Source organism: Mirounga angustirostris, unplaced genomic scaffold (assembly GCF_029215605.1).
Source record: "Mirounga angustirostris isolate CCGP_5_RB_7025 unplaced genomic scaffold, mMirAng1.0.hap1 SCAF_5, whole genome shotgun sequence".
Classification (NCBI taxonomy): Eukaryota; Metazoa; Chordata; class Mammalia; order Carnivora; family Phocidae; genus Mirounga; species Mirounga angustirostris.
In genome coordinates, this window is record NW_026991713.1 from 159,615,160 (window position 1) to 159,639,315 (window position 24,156).

General features: G+C 46.8%; 1 protein-coding gene across 6 annotated transcripts in view; it reads right to left on the minus strand.

The window, feature by feature from the left end:
* Window positions 1–23,829, minus strand: part of LOC135364563 (thyroid receptor-interacting protein 11-like) — a 122,292-nt gene extending 98,463 nt beyond the window's left edge. For 2 of the 6 annotated variants that reach the window (XM_064592860.1, XM_064592859.1), the window contains exons 1-3: window positions 20,440–23,829; window positions 6,080–6,230; window positions 3,767–3,886 (exon numbers count right to left, since the gene is read on the minus strand). The gene's annotated coding sequence lies outside the window, so the exon portion shown is untranslated. The remainder of the gene's footprint in view (window positions 1–3,766; window positions 3,887–6,079; window positions 6,231–20,439) is intronic. The other 4 variants (XM_064592863.1, XM_064592861.1, XM_064592862.1 and 1 more) reach the window with 3 other exon arrangements.
* Between the last annotated feature and the right edge of the window lie 327 nt (window positions 23,830–24,156).

Sequence of the window (24,156 nt, forward strand, 5' to 3'; positions counted from 1 at the left end):
GGTGGCTCAGTCGGCTAAGCATCTGCCTTCAGATCAGGTCATGATCCCAGGGTCCTGGGATCGAGCCCCGCACTGGGCTCCCTGCTCCGCGGGAAGCCTGCTTCTTCCTCTCCTACTCCCCCTGCTTGTGTTCCCTCTCTCGCTGTGTCTCTCTCTGTCAAATAAATAAAATCTTAAAAAAAAAAAAAAGAAAGAAAGAAATACTAAAAGGGATCCTCTATGCCAAGAGAGAGCCCAAAAGTAACACTGGACCAGAAAGAAAAAGATCTACAGAAACAGGGACTATACAGGTAATACAACGGTACTAAACTCATCTCTCTCAATAGTTACTCGGAATCTAAATGGGCTAAATGCTCCAATCAAAAGACACAGGGTAGGGGCGCCTGGGGGGCTCAGATGGTTAAGCGTCTGGCTTCGGCTCAGGTCATGATCCCAGGGTCCTGGGATCGAGCCCCGCATCGGGCTCCTGGCTCAGCGGGGAGCCTGCTTCTCCCCCTCTCCCTCTGCCTCTCTCCCTGCTCATGCTCTCTCTCGCTCTCTCTCTCTCTCCCTGTATCTCTGTGTCTCAAATGAATAAATAAAATCTTCAAAAAAAAAGTCATCATTTAAAAAAAAAAAAAAGACACAGGGTATCCGACTGCATAAAAAAGCAAGACCCATCCATATGCTATCTACAAGAGACTCATTGTAGAACTAAAGACACCTCCAGATCGAAAGTGAGGGGGTAGAGATCCATTGATCACGCGAATGGACCTCAAAAGAAAGCTGGGGTAGCAATCCTCCTATCAGACAAATTAGATTTTAAACCAAAGACTGTATTAGGGGATGAAGAAGGATGCTATATCATACTTCAAGGGCCTACCCAACGAGAAGATCTAACAATTATAAATATATATGCTCCTAACTTGAGCAGCCAATTACATAAACCAATTAAGAACCAAATGAAGGAAACACGACGAGAATCATACAATAACTGTAGGGGACTTCAACACCCCACTCCCAGCAATGCACAGATCATCTAAGCAGATGATCAACAAGGAAACAAGGGCTCTGAATGACACACTGGACCAGATGGACTTCACAGGTACATCACAGCATGCCATCCTAAAGCAACAGAATACACATTCTTCTACAGGGCACATGGAACATTCTCCAGAAGAGATCCCATACCGGGGCACAAATCAGGTCTCAACCGATACCAAAAGATTGGGATTATTCCCTGCCTCTTTTCAGACCACTATGCTTTGAAACAGGAACTCAGTCACAACAGGAAATAGGGAAGGAACTCAAACACTCGGAGGCTAAAGAGCATCCTACGAAAGAATGAATGCATCAACCAGGAAATCAAAGAAGAATTAAAGATTTCATGGAAATGAATGAAACTGAAAACACAGCCGTTCAAAACCTTTGGGATCCAGCAAAGGCGGTCCTAAGAGGAAAGTACATAGCAATACAAGCTTTCCTCAAAAAATCAGAAAGTCTCCAATACACAAGCTAACCTTACGCCCAAAGGAGCCGGAGAATGAACAGCAACTAAAGCCGAAACCAAGCAGGAGAAGAGAAATTATAGAGATTAGAGCAGAAAACAATGAAATAGAAACCAGAAGAACAGTAGAACAATCAATGAAACCAGGAGCCGGTTCTTTGAAATTATTAATAAGCTTGATGAACCTCAAGCCACACTTATCCAAAAGAAAGGGGAAAGGACCCAAAATAATAATGTCATGAATGAAAGAGGAGAGATCACAACCAACACCAAAGAAACACAAACCATCTTAAGAACACACACAGCAACTATAGGACAACAAATGAGGTCACCTGAAAGAAATGGATGCGTTCCTGGAAACTTGTAAGCCACCAAAACTGAATCAGGAAGAAATACAAAACCTGAACAGACCCATAACCAGCAAGGAAACTGAAGCAGTGATCAAAAAATCTACCAACACACAAGAGTCCAGGGCCACATGGCTTCCCAGGGGCATTCCACCAAACATTCAAAGAAAAACTAATACCTATTCTTCTGAGGCTGTTTCAAAAAACAGAAATGGAAGGAAAACTTCCAAACTTGTTCTCTAAGGCCAGCATGACCTTGATCCCAAAAACAGACAAAGACCCCATGGATGCAAAAATTCTCAGCACAATACTAGCGCATAGGATCCAACAGCACATTAAAAGGAGTATTCACCGTGACGAAGTGGGATTTATTCCTGGGCTCTAAGGGTGGTTCCACATTCGCAAATCAAATCAATGTGATACTTCACATTAATAAAAGAAAGGTCAAGATCCGTATGATCCTCTCAACGGATGCAGAAAAAGCACCGGACAAAATGCAGCATCCTTTCTTGATTAAAACTCTCCACAGTATAGGGGTAGAGGGGATATACCTCAATAACATAAAACCCATCTATGAAAAGCCCACAGCGAATATCATTCTCAATGGGGAAACACGGAGACCTTTTCCTCTAAGGTCAGGAACATGACAGGGAGGCCCACTCTCACCGCAGTTCTTCAACTAGAGAAGTCCTAGCCTCAGCAATCAGAAAACAACAAAAAAGAAATCAAAGGCATCCGACTGAGCAAAGAAGTCAAACTCTCACTCTTTGCAGATGACATGATACTTTATGTGGAAAACCCAAAACACCACCCCAAAATTGCTAGAACTCATACAAGAATTCAGCAGGATATAAAATCAATGCACAGAAATGAGTTGCATTTCCATACACTAACAATGAGACAGAAGAACGAGAAATGAAGGAATCGATCCCATTTACAAATGCACTGAAACCCATAAGATACCTAAGAATAAACCTAACCAAAGACGTAAAGGATCTGTACTCCAAAAACTACACAACACTTAGCAAAGAAATTGAGGAAGACACAAAGAAATGAAACAACGTTCCATGCTCATGGATTGGAAAAACACTGTTAAAATGTCTACACAGAGTAATCGAACCATTCGATGAGATCCCCATCAAAATACCATCAACTTTTTTCACAGACTGTAACAAATCATCCTAAAATGTGTATGGAACCAGAGAAGACCCCGAATGGCCAGAGGAATGTTGATAACGAAAACCAAAGCTAGTGGCATCACAATGCCAGACTTCAAGCTAGAGTACAAAGCTGTAATCATCAAGACAGTATGGTTCTGGCACAAAAACAGACACATGGATCAACGGAACAGAAGACAGAACCCAGAAATGGACCCTCAACTCTATGGTCAACTAATCTTCGACAAAGCAGGAAAGAATATCCAGTGGAAAAAGGACAGTCTCTTCAATAAATGGTACTGGGAAAACTGGACAGCCACATGTAGAAGAATAAAACGGGACCATTTTTTGGCACCATACACAAAGATAAACTCAAGATGGATGGAAGACCTTACTGTGAGACAGGAATCCATCAAAATCCTAGAGGAGAACACAGGCAGGAAGTTCTTCGACCTCAACCGCAGCGACTACTTGCTACATACATCTACAAAGGCGAGGGAGCAAAAGCAAAAATGAACTATTGCAACTTCATCAAGAGAAAAAGCTTCTGCACAGCAAAGGAAAAGGTCCGCAAAACTAAAAGGCAACCTACGGAATGGGAGAAGATATTTGCAAATGTCTTATCAGATGAATGGATAAAGAAGATGTGGTATATATATATATGTGTGTGTGTGTATGTGTGTGTATATATATACACATATATATATGTGTGTATATATACACACACATACACACAATGGACTATTACCCAGCCAACAGACAAGATGAATACTTACCATTTACATGCACACGGATGGAACTGGAGGGTATTATGCTGAGCGAAATAAGTCAATCCGAGAAAGTCAAATATCAAATGGTTTCACTCATATGTGCAATATAAGAAACAGGGCAGAGGACTGTAGGGGAAGGGAAGGAAAACAGAATGGGAAGTCATCAGCGATGGAGAAAAACCGTAAGAGACTCTTAACTCTAGCAAACAAACGGGAGGGTTGCTGGAGGGGTGGTGGGTGGGGGGATGGAGTAATTCGGTGATGGGCACTAAGGAGGGCATGTGATGTGATGAGCACTGGGTGTTATATGAAACTGACAAACTACTGAACACGACATCTGAATCTAATGATGTACTGTAAGTTGGCTAATTGAATTTACATTAAAAAAAGTAATAAATAAACCAAATGGAGTTGGTCTTCTGTTACACCCTGGAATGTCCTAAGTGGTATTCTGAGCGCATCAGTTCATTTCCATTTGCTTGATGAGTAAGCTGAAAGGGGTAGGGGGTGTGGGGGGGGAGGGGAGGGGGTGTGTGTGTGGGGGGGTGTGCACGCTCGTGTGTGTGTGTGTATGTGTATGTGATGTCACCCAGCTGGGTTCTGAGCTCCCAGAAGCAGACAGATAATATATCTTCTCTTCATATCCACTGACAAGGCTTACCGCTGCCTGGACTACAGTAGGTGCTAATCCTGTACAAACACGCCCCCCGCCATCTCCCACGTCCATATTCCCACATCCACAGACACCCATAAGGAAGCACATACCTACTGCTGCTCAAGGCAGCAGCTCAACACAGAAACACACCAAGTACTCACTAAGGGACACAACTTGCTACAGCCCAGACTGTCAAGGAAAACTGACCCACAGAGTTTTACAAGGCTGAACAGGCTGCGTTGTCTAAAACAGTGCTTTTCAAACAGTGGATTGTGACCCATCCGTGTCATAAAATCAGTGTAATAGTTTGCAAATCCCCGTCTTAGAAAATGCAGTCAGCTAGAGTAAACTAGAAAAAATCAGTATGCGTTACATACTGTACGAGTTAAAGACTGTTTCTGTGAAGTTGTTGAAGTGTGTGTTTGGGGTATAAGTGCCATGAAAAATCTGTTCTCTACACCAACAAAAAAAATAGACCCTTAAACACCGAGAGCAAACTGATGGTTGCCAGACGGAAAGGGGGGGGGCGAAATTGGTCAAAGGAATTCAGAGTTACAAGCTTCCACTTATATAAATAACTCACAAAGATGAAAAGTACAACATCCGGAATATAGTCCAAGAATATTGTCATAACAACTGTACCGTGACAGATGGTGACTATACTTAATCGTGGTGAGTGCTGAGTAATGAACAAACTTGTCGAATCACGATGCTGCACACCTGAAACTGACATAACATTGTACAGATCAACGAAACTTCCATAATGAAAAGAGAAAAAACTGTGTTCTCACTGTGGGTGGTTGGATGAGCACTGTCCTCACAGCCTTCATCTGGTGCCATCCAGTGGTAAAAGCCCTATCTGCAGTCGAGAAAGAACCACAGACCCGGGAGAAGAGTCCGCAAACATGGATGTCTGGTTGGAAGGGGCCTTCCAAATGACCTGGTCGACCCTGACATGCAGGGCAAGCACCCTTCAACAACACCGAGCTACTGCCTGAGCACGCCCCACCACGGAGGCACTCGCTCCCCCGCTGAGCAGCTCTACCTGCTGAAAAGCTGACCAAGCCGCCTTCCTCTAGGAGCTCCTCCCTGTCCTTCCTACTGCCCTCTCCTGGATGACAAGGAGCAGCTTCTGTGCTCGCCCTCAGTTTAACACTCTTGATCCAGTCAAGCAATACTTGTTGAGTGTCTGCTAAGTGCCAGGCACTGGGGATACAGTGGGGAACCCGGGAAGACACAGCGACAGAGACACAGAGAAGTCAGAGCTTATGCCAGATGAAGGACAACAGCATGGGGGCAGGAAGCGCCTCGGAATGTTCCAGTAGCAGAAGGTATACAGGGAGGTTGAAGAACAGCAGAGAAACAGGTGAAAGCTCAGAGATTTCTGGGCTGTATGTGTTTTCATTTCTCTCTGTTTTATAATTTTTCTAAACTAACCATAGGCCATATTTCATTCTAAGACACCATCAATTGTAAGACTGAAAAAAGAAAAAAGAAACACTGCCAGTTAGTCCATGTCTTTCTTATTGCTTACAATTCTCATTTCATGTTTATGAAAAAGCCCTTTTAGACTTTTGGGACAGAACAAAAGGGAAAGGATGAGTGACATGAGTTGGTCAAGTCTTCCCTTTCAGGAGATCTGTGAGTTGCCACACAACACTGACCTTCGAGCCGCCAAGGGCACTGGCGAGGCTGAGTTTCTGAAGAGATCGCCATCACCGGCTCTGAGATTGCTTTCCAAGCTCCCGACCCTCCAGGTGTAGGCTGTGTTCCTCTGTCTTTCTTGATCTCGTCAGAAGGTCTCAACGGATGGTTCTGGAATAGCAATCGGGATTTGCGCTCCTTCTTCAAATGGCCCTTAAATGGTACGTGGACCGAAGCAGCCAGGGGCTGCAGGTGCAGCGGTCCAGCCACGCCACGAGGAAGACCGAGCACGTCCACGTGCACAGATAATGACAACTCCAACATGGTGCACAGTGACTGCAGGACACATCAAGAGTGAATCTGGGCGCCTGGGTGGCGCAGTCTGTTGGGCAACCGAGTCCTGGCTGAGGCTCAGGTTGTGATCTCAGAGTCTTGACATGGAGCCCCACGTCTGGCTCCGCACTGGGCGTGCAGCCTGCTTGGGATCTTTCTCTCTCCCCTCCCCTCCCCTCCCTACCACCGTTCACATGTGTTCTCGCTCTCAAAAAGTTAAACAAATAAATAGATAAAATAAAACCCAAAGAATGAAAGATCTCTTTATTTATTTTTTCTTTATTGTGCTATGCTGGTCACCATACAGTACATCGGTTAGTTTTTCATGTAGTTGTTCCATGATTCATTGTTTGCGTATAACACCCAGGGCTCCATGCAATACGTGCCCTCCTTAATACCCATCACCGGGCTAACGCATCGCCCCACATCCCTCCCCTCTAACACCCTCTGTTTGCTTCTCAGAGTCCATAGTCTCTCATGGTTAGTCTCCCCCTCCGATCTCGCCCCCTTCATTTTTCCCTTCCTTCTCCTAAAGTCGTCCACGCAATTCCTTATGTTCCACAAGTAAGTAAAACCATATGATAAGTGACTTTCTCTGCTTGACTTAAGATGTCATATTTAGGGGCGCCTGGGTGGCTTAGTCGTTAAGTGTCTGCCTTCGACTCAGGTCATGATCCCAGGGTCCTGGGATCGAGGCCCGCGTCGGGCTCCCCGCTCAGCGGGAAGCCTGCTTCTCCCTCTCCCACTCCCCCTGCTTGTGTTCCCGCTCTCACTGTCTCTGTCAAAATAAAGAAATAAAATCTTTAAAGAAGGAAAAAAAAGATCCCATATTTAGAAAGACCTTTTCTCAGGGTTTATTCAATCCAGTGTTCCCTGCAATTTTCACTTCTTTTTAGTACCCAGGTCTGACGTGCTACCTAATATTTTCTTCTAACACACCCTGTAATAAATACCTATTAAAATGTAAAACTTCTATCTGGGTGCCACCTCAAGTCATCTCCCATTCCTCCCGTGGGAAACACTGATCTGCTGCAGCCACCAGTTCATTCAAGAAGCACTGACTGACTTGGCCCCTTCGGCAGGAGCGTCCCCTGCAACGGTGGGAACTTGCTAGGAAAGGTGTGACATGCCCTCCACCGGATATTTCTCCATCAGAGGGAATGGGAAGGGGCCCTCCCCGCTCTTCCAGCCAGTGAGGGTCCAGGCTGGGGCTGCTTCATTTCACTTCTCATCAACACTCATGAGTGCTGGCTACAATGCCAGGCATTATTCCACACGCTGGACAAACAGGAACACGTACAGCCCTCAGAAGCACCCTCTGTGGAAGGCACCGCTTACAGACAGAGGTCGAGGTTGTTTCCTCAAGCTGTGCAACCTCGGAGGAAACTTAATTCCATTGCTTTGCAAACCTACTTACCCACTTGGACTTCCATCCCTCCCCCAACACTTCAGTTGCTGATATGGTGTCGGTGTGTATGTGTGTCTGCTTCTGTAGGGATACACAGTGCATGTAGATAGATAGATAGATAGATAGATAGATAGATAGATAGATAGATAGATAGATAGATATGCGGTGCCCTGTATGTACATATATATGTACCTACAATGTATATATCTGCAATTGCAAGACTCAATCCAATACTCTCAGCATCGGTTTTCAAGTTGGGAATTTTAACTGCATGCTGCATACGGGCCTTGAAGATATGCTCTACCTCTCATTTTTAATTTTATTGTTGTTCTTTTACGTCCTCTAGTCTCAGTTTTGGGTTCCTATTTCCTGTTGCGTTTATTCTTGCTTATAAATGGAAGGCAGGAAGCAAAGTCTTACGCGCAACAGACTTTGTACCTACACAGACTTTGAGTTTGTTTCCCTTCTTGTGAGCGCTGTTGCTTTCCTCAGCAGATCCGCAAGGCCTTAAGTGTTTAATCACCTAAGAAAAACAAAACAAAAACAAAAGACAAAAAAACACGAAAAACAGGGGTGCCTAGGCGGCTCAGGCGTTTAAGTGTCTGACGCTTGATTCGGCTCAGGTCATGACCTCAGGTTCCTGAGATCGAACCCCGTGTTCAGGCTCCACGCTCAGTGCAGATTCTGCTTGTCCCTCTCCCCCTGCCCCCCTCCACTCTGTCTCGCTCTCTCAAATAAATAAATAAATAAATAAATAAATAAATAAATAAATAAATAAAATCTTAAAACAAAAAAACAAAAAACAACACTGGGCCTCAATTGACTAAGACTCACAGGCTATCATTTCCTCCCAAAGGAAGCTACTGCTATTGCTTTCTGGCTTCATCGAATTGCCAGTTACTTCACAAGGATCAATAGGATCTAAAATCTACTGTCTCTACTGCAAGGAGTCCCTGAACACTGGGCAAGACATGAACGGAAAAGGAACCAACATTGACCAGAGGGTGAATAAGGAGGAGAAGCCAATCAGAAATTTCCCACGGTACAATGTCTCATATCTGACTTAAACAAAAAAGAAAAAAGAAAAAAACAGTTAATAAAGAATACACTAATAAGATACCATGGATCTGAATAATGCTAAAGTACTTTTGGAAAAAATAAAACATTTAAGAACACGTATTCTGAATATTTTCTCCCAGTCTGTCTTGCCTCTTCGTTTTCTTAGTGTATCTATTTTTCCTTTCTAATTAGAACTTTTTGTGTTCTGCATACAAAACATTTGTCTACCTCAAGGTTGTCAAGACATTTTCCCATGTTTTCATACAAAAGTTTTACGGTTCTAGCTTTTTCCTTTTTTAAGATTTATTTATTTGAGAGAGAGCGCGCCCAGGGGGGAGCAGGAGAGGGAAAGAATCTCAAGCTGACTCCTCGCTTAGCGTGGAGCCTGACACAGGGTTCACACGGAGCTCAATCTCATGACCCCGAGATCATGACCTCAGCCAAAATCAAGAGTCGGACTCAAGCGACTGAGCCACCCAGGCGCCGCTGGTTCTCGCTTTCATATTTAGGTTTATGATTCATCCCAAATTAATGTGTGTATGTCAGAATGAGGGAGGGGTCAAGGTCCGTTTTCTTTCCGCCTGAATGTCCAGGTCACACAGAATTATTCATTAAAAAGACTTCCCTTTCCACCACTGAACTGACTGGACACTCTGGGCAAAAATCAGTCGACAGTACTTGCGTTTGGTCTATTTTTTGGACTCTCTGCTCTGCTCATTGATCTCTCTTTGTGTCAAAGACTTGGATTACTGTGGCTTTGCTCTAAGTCTTAAAATTAAGCAAGAAGAAGCAGTGTAAGTTCATCAACTGTGTTCTTCTTTTGAAGACTTTTTTGGCTATTCCAGACCCTTTGCATTTCCATATACATTTTAGAATCAACTTGTTCATTTCTTCTAAAAAACATGGCTAGGATTTAACTGGGATTGCACTGTTTGCATGAATCAAGGCGTGGAGAACAGAAATCTCCAGGACATCAAATCTTCCCCGATGTATGAACAAAACAGAGCTCCCATTTATTTCAGTCTTCTTGAATTCCTCTCAACAAAGTTTTTTACTTTTCTGTGTAAAGGTGTTTCATGTCTTTCATGAGACTTATTCCCAGCCAGTTTGGGGTTGTTTTGGTTGTTGTTTTTGTTGTGTAAGTAGGCTCCACACCCAGCATGGAGCCCAGTGCAGGGCTTGAACTCACAACCCTGAGTTTAAGACCTGAGCTGAGATCAAAACACAGATGATTCATCAACTGGGCCAGCCAGTCACCCCAACCAGTTTACGTGCTTTGATGCTACTCTAAGTATTTAAAATTTTTATTTTCCTATACATGTATTTTTAAAATACATCTGTATGACAAAGAATTCCTATTCAGAATATATAATAAACTCCAATAAGTCAAAACCAAAAACAACATTAACAACAAAAACGGGCAGAAGACTTGAACGTTCGACAGGTCACAAAAGATGTCGGAATGCCCAAGAAACACACGAAAAGGTGCCTAAGATCATGCTTCACCAGGGAAATGCAATGTGAAACCATAATGAGATGCTATTTCACCCTCACTGACAACACAGAATGTTCACGAGGATGCTGAGCAACTGGAGTGTTACTGTATTGCTGGTGGGAAGTGTAAACTGATAAACCACTTTGGAAATTAGTCTAGCAGTTCAATATATCCCTTCGCTGTGACTAAGCAATTCCACTAAGCAATTTCAAGAGAAATTTAAGACTGCTCTAAGAATGTTTATTGTAGCCTATTCACAATGACCAAAAAATTGGATACAACAACATGCCTGATCATCAGATGAACAGATGAAAAAATTGTGGTATATGCACACTACATACAAAGGACCACACCATTTTACACTCACAAAGACTCTCTCCTTAAGCAAACGCTAGCCTGACTCCTCTGAGCCCTCTTCTCAAAGGGGCCTCAACCTTGGCTTATCATATGCAGACTCGCCCAAACACTAACATACTTCCTAACAACAGCTCAAGACCCCACCCCTAGGGTGACTCCAGTCACCCTTAGTCCCTACTGAGAAAACTCAAGGCATCCATGGTTTGTTCAGCCAACAATGAAAAGTCTGGCCTCTGTCTCCCAGTGAGTAAATCCAGGGGGTTTCACGTTTCCCACTTTTTGTAATCTTTTACTTCTCTGATTTAATTCACCTCTGGCATGACTCCCTCATCCTCTCTTTATAATGCCCTCGGTGGGGTGCCTGGGTGGCTCAGTTGTTCAGCCTCCGCCTTTGGCTCACGTCACGATCCCAGGGTCCTGGGATTGAGCCCCACATCGGGCTCCCTGCAGAGCAGGGAGCCTGCTTCTCCCTCCTCCCACTCCCCCTGCTTGTGTTCCCTCTCTAGCTGTCTCTCTCTCTGTGTCAAAAAATAAATAAAATCTTTAAAACATAAAATACCCTCTGTACAAATCAAGGTTGAGTTTCATTCAAGCTGGACTCTTTTCCTGACTACAATAGTCATTGCTGATTAAAATCTGTCCTTACCACTTAAAGTAGTAGGATCTGGCTTTGTGTATCTTGGATAAGTGCACACAACATGGATAAATCGCAAAGAACACACTGAGTGAAAGAAGACAAAACGATACATACTGCTTGATTCCATTTACACGACGTACAAGAAAAGGCAATTATACTCTATCATAGATCCTGAAATCAGAAAATGACCACTGGAGGTAAGGAGATTAACTAGAAAGACATACAAAGGAAACTTCTGGAGTTTCAGATACAGTTTTCGGGGATGGTGCACAGATATACAGTTGGCCCTTGATCAACCCAGGGGTTAGGGGCGCTGACCCCTGTGCAGTCCGAAATTTTCATTTAACTTTTACTCCCCAAAAACTTCCCTGCTAATTGCCTACTGACGACCAGAAGCGTTACTGATAACATAAACGGTTGATTAACATAGATTTTGTATGTTACATTTATTATACATTGTATTCCTTCAATAAAGTACACTAAAGAACATATTCAGAAAATCATACAGAAAATATGTTTACAGTACTGTATTCTATTTATCGAAAAATCTGCCTATAAGTGGACCCATGCAATTCCAACCCATGTTGTTCAAGAGTCAACTGTATACATTTCTTAATGCTCATCAAGCTGAACAATGAGACCTCAGCATTTTATTTTACAAATTATCTCCTTTTCTCCCCTGCCGTCCCACCTCTGTCACTGAAGAATACCTGGGGAGATTCTTGTCTTTGTTTCTTTTTTTAAATAGGCAACACACCCAGCACGGAGCCCAATGTGGAGCTTGAACTCACAACCCTGAGATCGAGACCTGAGCTGAGATCAACAGTCAGATGTTCAACCTGACTGAACCACCCAGGCACCCCTACCTGGGGAAATTCTAAAGGAAAGAAAAAAAGATGAGAGATGGAGCTGACCCACCAAGTTCCCCTTTCTTTCTTTCTTTTTTTTTTTTTTTTAAAGATTTTATTTATTTACTTGACAGAGAGAGAGAGACAGCTAGAGAGGGAACACAGCAGGGGCAGTGGGAGAGGGAGAAGCAGGCTTCCCGCTGAGCAGGGAGCCCGATGCGGGGCTCGATCCCAGGACCCTGGGATCACGACCTGAGCCGAAAGCAGAGGCTTAACAACAGAGCCACCCAGGTGCCCCAATCCGAGTTCCCCTTTCAATATCCACTTACGCCTGCTTCCTTACGAAGAGGGCCCCAATTTTGTTCGAGGTATTAATCTGCCCTGTGAGAAATTCTCCCCCCCGCCACGTCCCTGCAGCTAGGGGTAGGGCCACATGACGACTTCCAGCCAATGACACGTATGTTGAAGTCTACATGGCAGGACTACCTAAAAAGCTATTGCTTTCACAGGCTTAGACACATGTTTTTTGTCAGGGTCCCTTTCTTTTCTTCCTTCCTGGAGTACAGCTGCTCAAATGAACTAAGAAAAGGGTGCTATTCAGCGGTACAAACCTATTCTTACTCTAGAAGCAAGCTATAGGCGCTCTCAATCAATTCACAACTAAGTTATATCGCAAGGCAAAATGTTCAGGCATCAAAAGGAAAAAAGCAATTCCAACTGGAAGTGAAGAACGATATACCCATGTCTGTGTCAAAGTATATATAAAAATTTAGCATTTAAGGGCTCTTTCAAATCCATGGGGGATACAGACCATCACTAGATGGTGTAGGGACAAAAGTGCTACCTTGTAACATACAAAATAATAAAGACAGATGAATGGTCTAAGCAACAGAAGCCCAAACCCTAAAAGTGCTAAAAGAAAATGCAGCGATTGAAAATGGTCTTTTGAAGCACTATCCAAAGCCACAAGCTATAAAGTTAGACTATGAGATTGGGCACCACAGAGATTCAGAATGAAATGTATCCTGAAATGTATGGTACAAGCGAAACCGAAAGACAATCGTTTGGGAGAAAATACTGCAACGAGTACAGAGGCAAAGGACTACTATCCGACCTATAAAAAGTTCCTACAAATCAATAAGAAAAATATAAATACCCAAACAAAAAGACAACAACCCAGCAGGAAAATGATAACGAGCGAGGATTCATGTAAAAAAGTATCCGTGAAAAAAGTATCAGTGATAGGGACCAACTAAAATTGCTCAGTATTACAGGTGATTATAAAAATATAAATGTAAGGGGCACTTGGCTGGCTCAATCGGTTAAGCATCTGACTCTTGATCTTGGCTCAGATCATGGTCTTAGGGTTGTGGGATCCAGCCCCATTCAGGCTCTGCACTCAGTGGGCAATCGGCTTGAGATTCTCTCTCTCCCTCTCCGTCTGCCCTTCCCCCGTGTTCGCTCTCAAATAAATCTTTAGAAATATGTTTGTATGTGTATAAATACATAGAGCTACATCTATAAATTCAAATATATATAAAATAAATACATATTTAAATTTAAATATAAAACATACATTTATAGATAGAGAGAGAGAGAGAGAGATAAAAATTGAAAACAGGCATTATTTTTCCCCTGCCACTTGACCAGAAATTTAAAAGACTGAGAAATATTCTGTCATTACCATCTCATTTACCATGGGTGAGAACCAAAAATGACATAACCACTCCTGAGGATCATTTTGCAGAAGTTTTTACCCTGAAATCTATCTCGAGGGAAAACTCAAACACACATGCAAAGATGTTCATCACAGCCCTATCTTAATAGCAAAATCATAGCCACCCAAATAACAAACAGAATCGTCACGTAAAGTACAACCCCACTGTGGAAAAACATTCAGACATTAAAAAACTGTAGGCATGAAAACCTGTAGGCACACTATATTCAAATGAGGCTGAGTGGGGGATATGTATTCACTTTTGTCATTTAAAAAGTTAACCCTGAAGGGGCACCTTGCTGGCTCAGTTGGAAGAGCATGTGACTCTTGATCTGGGTGTTATGAGCTCTAGCCCCAAGTTAGGTACAGAGAGATCCCTTAAAAATAAAACCTAAAAAAAAATTAACCATAAAAGAAAAATAATTCGTATTCTAGATCTGAGACCACTGTTTTTCACAGATCTTTTCAAAAATTAATTTGTTCCCTTTTGGAAAAAATGGGGGGGAGGCAGCGCAAATCCAGTAAAGCCATTATTTATTTGACTTTCTTGATGGGCAAATTTGGCAGCTAATTTATCCTTACCAGAATATTCTCATCCGCAAGTGACATGTCTTCTCTGGGGAGGAAAAGCAGCAGCCCCCACCTTCAGAATATTTCAGATCAAAATCCCAGCCCTGCACTCTGGACAGAGCCGGGAAGATGCCATCAGTGAGCTGCAAGGCCTAGGCCCTCCAGAAAATGCTGCCTCTCCCAAGAGGTGATCCTCTGACCCACTTGCACGACGAGGGCGACGTTTTTCGACGCGGCTGACATCAGAGAAACTTCTGCAATTCTCACAATACCATTTCCGTCTTACAGCCCCTGGCCTGGTTTCTAAAACACACAGACCACTCAAAACCAGGGAAACAGAACATGGGAATTGGGAGCCCTCATCAGGAAAGAGAACCATGAGCATCTCCATTCAGTTCCTCATCACTCGGCCGGCTCAGAAATACTTACTAGGGGTCTACAAGGCTCATGGCACTGAGACACACATGGTCCCTCTCGGCACCGCTATTCCCACGGGGCAGACAAACATTAAACGAGATGTCTGCGGAGCAACGGGACTGACTGCCCCAGAGGAGATGCACAGAGAACAGATAAGGGGCTGGACCTTGTCGAGGGTGTCAGGGGCCTCCGGAGGGAGCCGCATCTCACACGAGCCAGAAGGCTGGGCACCTTCTTGGACTCATCGGCCTCACCCACATCCCATCTGTCAGTACATCCCATCAGCTCTCCCTTCAACACGTACCCAGAATCTGGATCGATTCTCAGCACTTCCACCCCTACCATCCTGATCCAAGCCAGCAGCATCTCTGACTTGGAATATTCCAGGAGCCTACTAACTCATCGCCCTGCTTCCCCCCTCGCTGTTCTCAACAGAGAAGCTGAACTCATCCCATTAAAACCCAAGTCAGGTCACCTCATTCTTCAGTTCAAAATCCCCCAGTGGCCACCATCCCAGGTCCCTAACACCCTATCTGCTACTCTTCCCCTTCTCCCTCACTCTGGCCTTGTCATTCCTGGAACAAGTCAGGCCAGCTCCCTCCACGGAGGGCTTCCTACTCGCCCTTCTCTCTGCCTGGGACACTGTTCCCACAGACATGCACAGGGCCCACTCCCTCAACCTCCTGCAAGGCTTTCCCCACTCTTGTCCTCAGGGGGCCGTCCCTGGCCATCCCAGCTCAGAGGACAACCCCTTCCAACGCTCCTACAGCATCCAGGACCCCTGATGCGCCAGATTCCTTGCCTCTGTGTTTCCTGGCTGCTTCTCTCCCTGGAAGAAAGGCTCCCTAACAGCTCCACCGAGGTCTGTCTGGGTCACATCGGGAAGCGCACAAGAACCGAGCCTCTGGCAACTGAGAAGGCGTTCAATAAAGAATGTGCAGTGACTGCTGCAGTCATCTGAGGGAAGATGAGAGCTCGTGAGGCAAGGCGGGTGGGGGAAAGAGCATCTTGGGCAGAGGGAGCAGCCGAGCCGCCCCAAGGCCGGCGGGCACAGGGCACATTGGAAGGAATGACCGGATCGAGTACAGCAGGGAAGGCGAGCGGGAAGCAAGACTGGAGAAGAAGGACGGAGCAGCCGTGCACACACAGAAGGAACGTTTCGGTCTATCTCGAACGGCAACAAGAAGCCAGGAAACTAGGCAGTGACATGAACGAATGGGCCTTCCACAAACCTCTGGCTTCAGGGGGAGATAGGGATTTGGAGGCGGTAGAAGCGCCTGGAAGCTCAGTAAGCAGACTAGAACCATGGCGCAGACCACAAATGACCTTAACTCGGAATGAGAGGGCAAAAGCAGAGGTGGAGAAAAGGAGGTAGATTCCAGAGATATTTAGCAGATAAAATCACAGGTCTGGGAGAATGATCACACAAGGGGGTAAGGAAGTAAAAGCAGAGTTCCAAGAGGACTCCTCCCTTTTGCACGTGGGACCTGAAGGACACAGTGGCCCGATTCACGGAGTTGGGGTGGGGTGGGGGGGGGTGGCGAGGAGGAGAATACAGGAAGGGGATCTTGAGAAGTTTTGGAAAGAATGGATTTGCCATAATTCGGAGACATTGAAATACAGATTTCCAGTTGGCAGCGGGAGACCCAGGGAACCGTGAGAGGATCAGGAAAAGCAAAGTGAGTCGCCACACAGTACAGATTCTCACCTTGTGGCTGATGGGGAATCAAAGGGTTTCGAGGAACGCAGTAACAGGAGAAGATGTGGGATTCCAAGAAGATCACCCTAGCCAGAGCAGGAGCACGTGGATGGGAGAGGGAGCTGGATGAGAAGCAGGCAGAACAAGAGGGACCTGCTGCAACAGAGCAGGTAGGAGAAGGGACCGGAGCCAGGGCTGTGGCCACAGGGAAGGAAAGGGGAACAGACCTGCTCTTTGTCAGCAGTGCATCTCCCACGGGGCTCCTGGGGACCGTCCGAAAACCCGGAGCACGTCAGCTCCCCCACTTGACCCCTTGGTCCTCGCACGAGTCATTCTCTGACAACCTCCCCAGAATTCTCTCTTGCTCCCCGCTCCCTGGCCCAATGTCAGGTGCCGATGACACAGCCCTGGGCTTCCACGGCCAGGCTAGTTTCTTCTGCCCTGCAAACACCTATTTGTCTTTTGAAGGCTTCCCCCCTCCACTGGCAAAGAAGCAAGAGCAGTGCTGACATCGAGGAGGCGGCCTGGCACCATGAGCCGGGCTGCACGGCTGGTCGCCGCGGGCCTGGCGCTCCAGGAGACGCCACGTGCTTCTCCGGTTGCACGCAAATGACCTCGCAGAACAGCAGCTTGAGGTGCCGTGGCCCCGGTGATGAAGGGACACCAAAGAGGACCCCTTGCTCTTTTGTCCAAACAGACAAAAACCAGCTTGTCGTGCCCACCCCCAAATGCCAATCCTCCTCTCTCCCGCCTGATACCAGCGAGTGTCTTCCTTGTGAATGACACCGTCCGTCACGCTCTTCACACCTCCTTCTAGAAAACACTGATGGAGCTACCCGATCCCAGAACTGTCTCGCCTCGCCTCGCCTCAGCACCCAGACCAGAGCACACCCCTGCTTCCTTGAACACTCCCAAAAACATCCGCCCAAAGCCCAAATCCTGTAAGTTCTTTCTAACACCCTCTTTCTTACGGATCAGCCCCACAGTCCCCATGACGTGGGTTCCCCCTCAGGATGAGTAACGAAGCCACTGTGTTTAACGACAGCTGTGCTTCCAGTGGCCTTTGTGGAGGATGCTGACCACCGTCACGGGAGGAAGGGATGGTTCCCTTTCCTGGAGGGAATCCTAGGTGTCCTGGGAGGCTAACTGGCTTTCTTAGTGCGATTTTAGGGGCTTTATGGCTGTAACCTAGGGCAGCAGGAACCAGCCTAACCCACAGCTAGGACATAGCTGGAACCAAATAATATTCAGAATGGAGGGAAATCAAGGGGTGCCTCGGTGGCCCAGTTGGTTCAGCGTCCGACTCCTGATTTCACATCAGGTCATGATCTGAGGGTGCCGAGACTGAGCTCCAAGTTGGGTTCCACACTCAGTGTGGATTCTGCTGGAGATTCTTTCCCCCTCCCTTTCCCTCCTCTTCTGGCCCCACGCCAGGGGCATGCACTCTCTCTCTCTCTCTCTCTAAGATAAAGAAGTAAATAAAATCTGTATTTAAATAAATAAATAATGGAGGGAAAGCAAAAGAAGTAAGAATTATTTAGGGAAGGCTTCACTCTGTGTCAGACCCGGTGCTAACTGCCTTGGATCTATTGCTCATTTAATCCTTACATCCCAAAGGTGGGCTACCATTTTTATCCCCATTCCAAACACAGGACTGAGGCACAAAGTGATCTGCCCACGATTCACGCAAGGAATCTCTACGTTATTAATCACATGACTTTCTGACAAAGTTTAAGGGTTTAACACACTACAGTGAAGATGCACATCACGGTATCACAGAACTTGGAAGGACAGAGCCCTGCAAAATGTCCTCAAACGTTAACTTATGGATTCTCCCAATCTTCTTGCATGTTGTTCAGATAAAGGAAAGCCCGGTGCAAAAAAGGCTTTCATGAAATGCAACCAGATGACAAATATACGTGGTCTTTAGAGCCCCGGGCCCATCCCAGAAGACTCTGACTCAGTGAGTGTAGAGGAGGACGTGAACATCTGTGTTTTCTTTAAATAGCCCCACAGGCTCTGCTGATGTGCACTCTGGGCTGGGTACCACTGTACTCTCTGCAATTCCAAACCCAAACTTGCCCTACAATGTTTAGATGGCTGCAGACACAGGGGGGCATCGAAAACTGAGGCAAAGAAGAACAGAGAAATTACAAAAACTATCCCCTAGAGAGTCAAGAAAAGGAAAGCTCTAGTTATATTACTTCTCTGTCCTTTGGCTGTGTCTGAATTACTCTACAGTTAACTTACTTTGTTTTAAGTAGGCAAGTTTGCTAAAACGTTTACCAACAAATACTAAATAATCAAGACTACCAATACATTTTAAATAAAATTATACTATGCTACTGAAAAGTATTTTCTGATTATTTCAATGGCACTTCAGAGTCTCTTAGCAAGTAGCAGTCGATATGCGAACATTATTTCTAATTCAACAGTTCTACACATGTGGTCAACAGCACCTGAACACTGGAGAAGAAATGAAGTTGGCTGGAAGGCTTTTAGCTTCCCAAATTTCACCACACACTACCGTCAAGTCTTCAATACCAATGTATGTATTTACCTCTTTATTTAATCAACCACCACTAACACCCACTACATGTCAGACAGGGCTCTACGTGTTTCATTAACGTTAAATATCATTTATCTTTACAATCATCTAAGAAGTGGGATTATCATCATCTCCATTTCTCACATCAGGAAACTGAGACCCAGAATGGTTTAGGAACACAGCTCATAAGAGGCAGAGCTCCGATCAGCTTGGCTCTGGACTCCATGTCTTAAATCACTATGTTTAGTCTCCAGGAACCTACAAAAACTGCAAGTCTTAACCCCGAACCTTGGCTTGCCCACCCTACAGTCCCTACAGTCCCTACGTGGCCCCGGCTTCAAGGGCATTCCCTCAATTCCTTTCACAGTTCACACTCCTTCCCTGCTCTAAGTGAACACCCTCCCACATCCCCGTTTTTTTCTTAGCCTTCTGTTCTCAGCTTAAACATTACTGCCTAAAAGACAAACTCGAATGCACCCCGTAGTTCTCAGCACTCGAAGCAAAACGGTAATTATGTATTTCATGGGCAATTATTTGCTTCCGGTCTTTTCCAACCAGGTGGTGATAGGTTAGACGCCGTATCTGTCCTATTTATCCTGGGTTCCCAATCGCTGAATACCCACCCCCCCCACCCCCCCAAAGAGAAGGGCCTACCACGAAGTACACTCTCAACACTTTCTGTTGAACGAACGAACGAACGAACGAACTACACCCCAGCCTGGGCTTTCCGACACCTATCTGTGCTCACAACACGGCCCCCACTGCACCCCTAGAACGCAGACTCCTGCGGCAGACACGCAAGAGCTCTGCAAAGTCCTGGCTCTGCGCACCACTACTACGTGCTCCTGGGCAGACCATCCCCCCCGCCCCGCCCCAACACACCTTGACTGACCTGATCTCAGGTGCACAACGGGCACCCTGACGATCCCCAACGGAATGTGACCTATGCAAGAGGAAGAACCTGCACTCCTCCTCCCCTCTCAACGCTAGACTTCCTTGCTTCTCGTCGGGCTTCCATAAGGACTCGAGCCCCAAGGAGGCCAAGACCCCGCCGGCCTGCTGCAGGCCGCATTCCCAGTCACGCTCCCCCCAGGCCTGGCGCACAGCACAAGGGAGGTCATTCTCCGCTCCAGGAATGAAGCCCCGCGCCGGGCACTTCACACGTGCGAAACGAGGGTCGCACGAGGTGACGGCGCCCTTTTGGCGAACGAGCGTGTTCCGGAGACACAGGCCCGCCCCCCACCCAGGCCCCAGGCCCCCGGGGACGCTGGGTCCCCGCGCCCGGCAGGCACCTCTGCACGGAGAAGCATCTTCGCAAGGGCCGCGCACTCCCTCGTCGTCTGGGTCTGTCGAGGAGGACGAACAGGAGCTGAAAGAGGCCGTCCTCGGACGAGCGCCCATGGCCGTGGAGGTTCCGGGGTGCTGTCCCCACCGAGAACAACGAAACCGGGTCCCCGGGCGCTGGGGGGACGAGCCAGCCTCGGAGAGGGAAGGAGGGCTCGCTTCCGCCGCGCTCAGCTGCCGGGGCTCAGACCCGCCGCTCACGTCAACCGCCCAACAACCTTCCCGCTCATTGGCGCTTCTGCCCAGACGCTGATTGGACAGCTTCCCGCCCGCTCGGCCCGCGGACGCGCCCCTTGGGTGCCTCCTCTGGCCCCGCCCACAGAGCCCTGGGCACCGTCTACCCCTCCTTTCCCGTCACCACCTGGCGGGACCGCCGTCAAAGCCCCGTCTTCCTTCGCTCCTGGTGCTGTTTTCTGAGTCTGGCGTCTGTGTGTTCATCACAAGCTTGAAATGGCTGTAGTCTGTCGCAAGGCCAGCTTTCCCCCCACTGAAGTGCTTTGGCTCCCTTTTCAAAACTCAGTTGAGCGTATTTGTGGGGACTCTTTCTGGGTTCTTTGTTCTGTTCTATTGATCTGTGTCTGTCCTTCTGCAGATACCACACAATCGTCCTTAGTAAAACTATCGCAGAAGTTCTGAAACTGGGTAGACTGCATGTTCCCACTTTATTATTATTTTCAAAATTGTTTCTGAAACTACTCTTCATTCCTCTGTCTATCCACATACACTTTAGAATCATCTTGTCTATCAATCTACAAAAGAAAACAAACCCTGACTGGGTTTTGACAGGAATTGCATTAAATCGATCTATCAATCTGGGCAGAATGAACATCTTCACTATGCTTAGGCTTCCAATTCACAAACATGGTATATCTCTGCATTTATTTATATCTCCGATTTCCTCTATCAGTGCTAACGGCTGTGGGCATGCGAGTGCTGGACATGCTTTGTTCGATTGATCCCTAAGTATAGTTTTACTAGTAATTGTGAACGTATGTTTGATAGTGGAGCCCACATGTTCGTTGCTAGCATACAGCAATACAACTTTTACATGTTTCTTCTGTATACTGTTTCACTGTGAAATGCCATTAGTAGTTGTAAGAAGGCTGACATTTTCATAACCTCTTGGGGCATAAGGCCTGAAATGAAGATTCCATATTAAGGGCTGTCTTCACACCAGGGACAATCAAGGAGGGACGGAAACAGCCTAATGCAAGTTCTCCTCTCCCTCCTCCCTCACACGTAAGGTCTCCTAAGCAAAAACCCTTCTCATCACAGGGACCAGACATAGTGCCTGTTGATTTGGGGGAGCAGCGTTCAGTTCCCTAGAAGCCCACTGAATTCTTCAAGCAAGCCACTCATACCCTCCCAAGGGAACCAGGACTTGCCCCACCTTCTTGTTAGGACAAAGTCTTGCCTTCCAAGCCCCTGCTTGTTCCCTCTGTTCCCAAGTGCAATTCCTGTGCAGCCCTGCACAGTGTGTGGTATCCTCCTCCCTTGAACTGTGAGAATATGTGACTAGTCAACTGCTGCCAGTCACATCTGTCAGGTGTCAAGGGATCCCTACAAGCCTAGAGCAGGAATCTCTCTCTCGTCAGGGAACTGAGGAGAAGCTGAATAAAAGCAAGTGACATCACAAACAGGGTGGCCCCACCTTAACTGAGGACACGGGGTCAGCTTGACGTGCTCCTTGGCTTCCTAACTGGCTTCAGAGGGGACAATCACGATCTGGGAGGGAACTGGCAACTGCGGGCCAGCTTGTGTGTTAGCTCGTGTTCTGTTAGCTCCAAAGGAGGTCGCCATCCGTTTCCAAACCAATGTCCCATCCTTGCCAACAAGTTGAGTACAGATGCGACTTGACTGTACCTAGGAGGGAGGTGCCATCAGTGTGACCTCCATCTGGCCTGTATCGGTCTCCAAGGCTCCCCGCTGAGGTCGGCAACCCCACGACCTGCTGACTGGGGTGCTTGAGTTCCACCGACTGGGTGTTGGGCCAGTGCTTGGGGCAGACAGACAGATCCGGGTGGGGAGAGCGCACCCCACGCACCGTCCTGGGGATGACCCTCTGTGTTGTGGGTGGAAAGGAAGGGGGCCACGACCCCAGGGAGATGTAAGAATGGCTCCCTGGCTGCCTCCTGAGTCACTGTGGGTCAGGCAACGCGAGTGGCCTTGCCCATCTCCCCAGCTGCCGCTCCTCTCCCCGTTACCGTGTGTCCCCCGGAGCCCTCAGGGTTTGGAGGCGCACATCCATGGCAGCCCAGGGCCCAGGAGCTGATGAGAAACACAAAAGTGGAGGGTCGGCCGTTTGGTGCTCCACCTCTCTCCCAGTGCAAAACCCCTCCTCCACACACTTGCTTTCTCTTAGTGTTGTTGCTTCCCAGCGCGTCCAGGGACTCATCTCTGGATCCAGGGCCTTGAGGCTCCCACTCTGGCCATGGACAAAATGACCTTCCTGGCTGTGGACTCCAACACTGGGGAGATGGACTGGCATGCCCGCAGGAAGAGGACAGTCATCTGTGGGGCCGACCCACCCAGCTCCCTTTCCCCATAAACACCCAGAACATGTGCACCACGTCTGAATAGCTGGAGACAGAAACAAAAACCCATGACTTTATGGGGCTAGAAATGAAATAGTCTCCTGAGGGAATCGGTAGAGTGGGAAAAGGGGGGAGGGGAAGCCGTCCACACTGAGAGAAGGTAGGGCTGTAGCAGAAGATGCTTTGGCTTTATCAACGTCTGCGCTGTGGGTCCTGTGCTCTTTCACTTACCACCCCACTGCCTAAACCTGTTTGGCACAAGATCGCCATCCTCAGGGTCGTGGGGGAAACATCCGTGGCACCCCTGTGGCACAGTGAGGGTATCAATTCACACCCTGACTTACGCCAGGACACCTGAAACCATACGACCATTGCCACGACAGAGGCTCCAACCCTAATGATGCTGATTGGAGACTCTCTGGAAGAAAAAACGGAGAAAGATGAACAGGGTAAAAAGACACTCCCTAACCCAAGCATATATCCAGGACCAAACAAACCCAGGAAAAGGAGGAATGGAAGAAAGAAAACTGGATACAGGAAGAGGAACACCCCCAAATTAATTCGACATAGGTTCACAATTTGACCCAACTGAAAATCCAAAATTCACAGGGGCGCCTGGGTGGTTCGGATGCTTAGGCGTCCGACTTCGGCTCCAGCCGTGATCCCGGGGACCTGGGATTGAGCCCCATGAGAGGCTCCCTGCTTGGAGGGGAGTCAGTCGGCTTCTCCCTCTGCCTCTGCCTGCAGCTCCCCCTGGTTCCTGCTCTTTCACACCTGCTTGCTGTCTCTCTCTCAAATGAATGAATAAACCGTAAAAAAAAAAAAAAAAAAAAAAAAAAATCCAAATTTACTAAGATAACTTATATGGCAAAAGATAAAAGGAGGTCAACTGGCTTTTGGCCCTCTAAAACATAGGTTCTGAATTAACTTTAATGTCTGCTAAGATGTACCAGTTGGGTAACCTTCATGGACTCGATACCAGGGCTCCAATTATGGTTGTACCTAGTAAAATAACCGTATTTTCTAGCTTCTGTATTTAATGCTTTGACATCTCAGACTTGCTGACTTTGGAGGGACTGTCCCTGGCAGGCGTAGTTAATTCTTAGAAAAAGTCCACAACTGGCCTGGGAG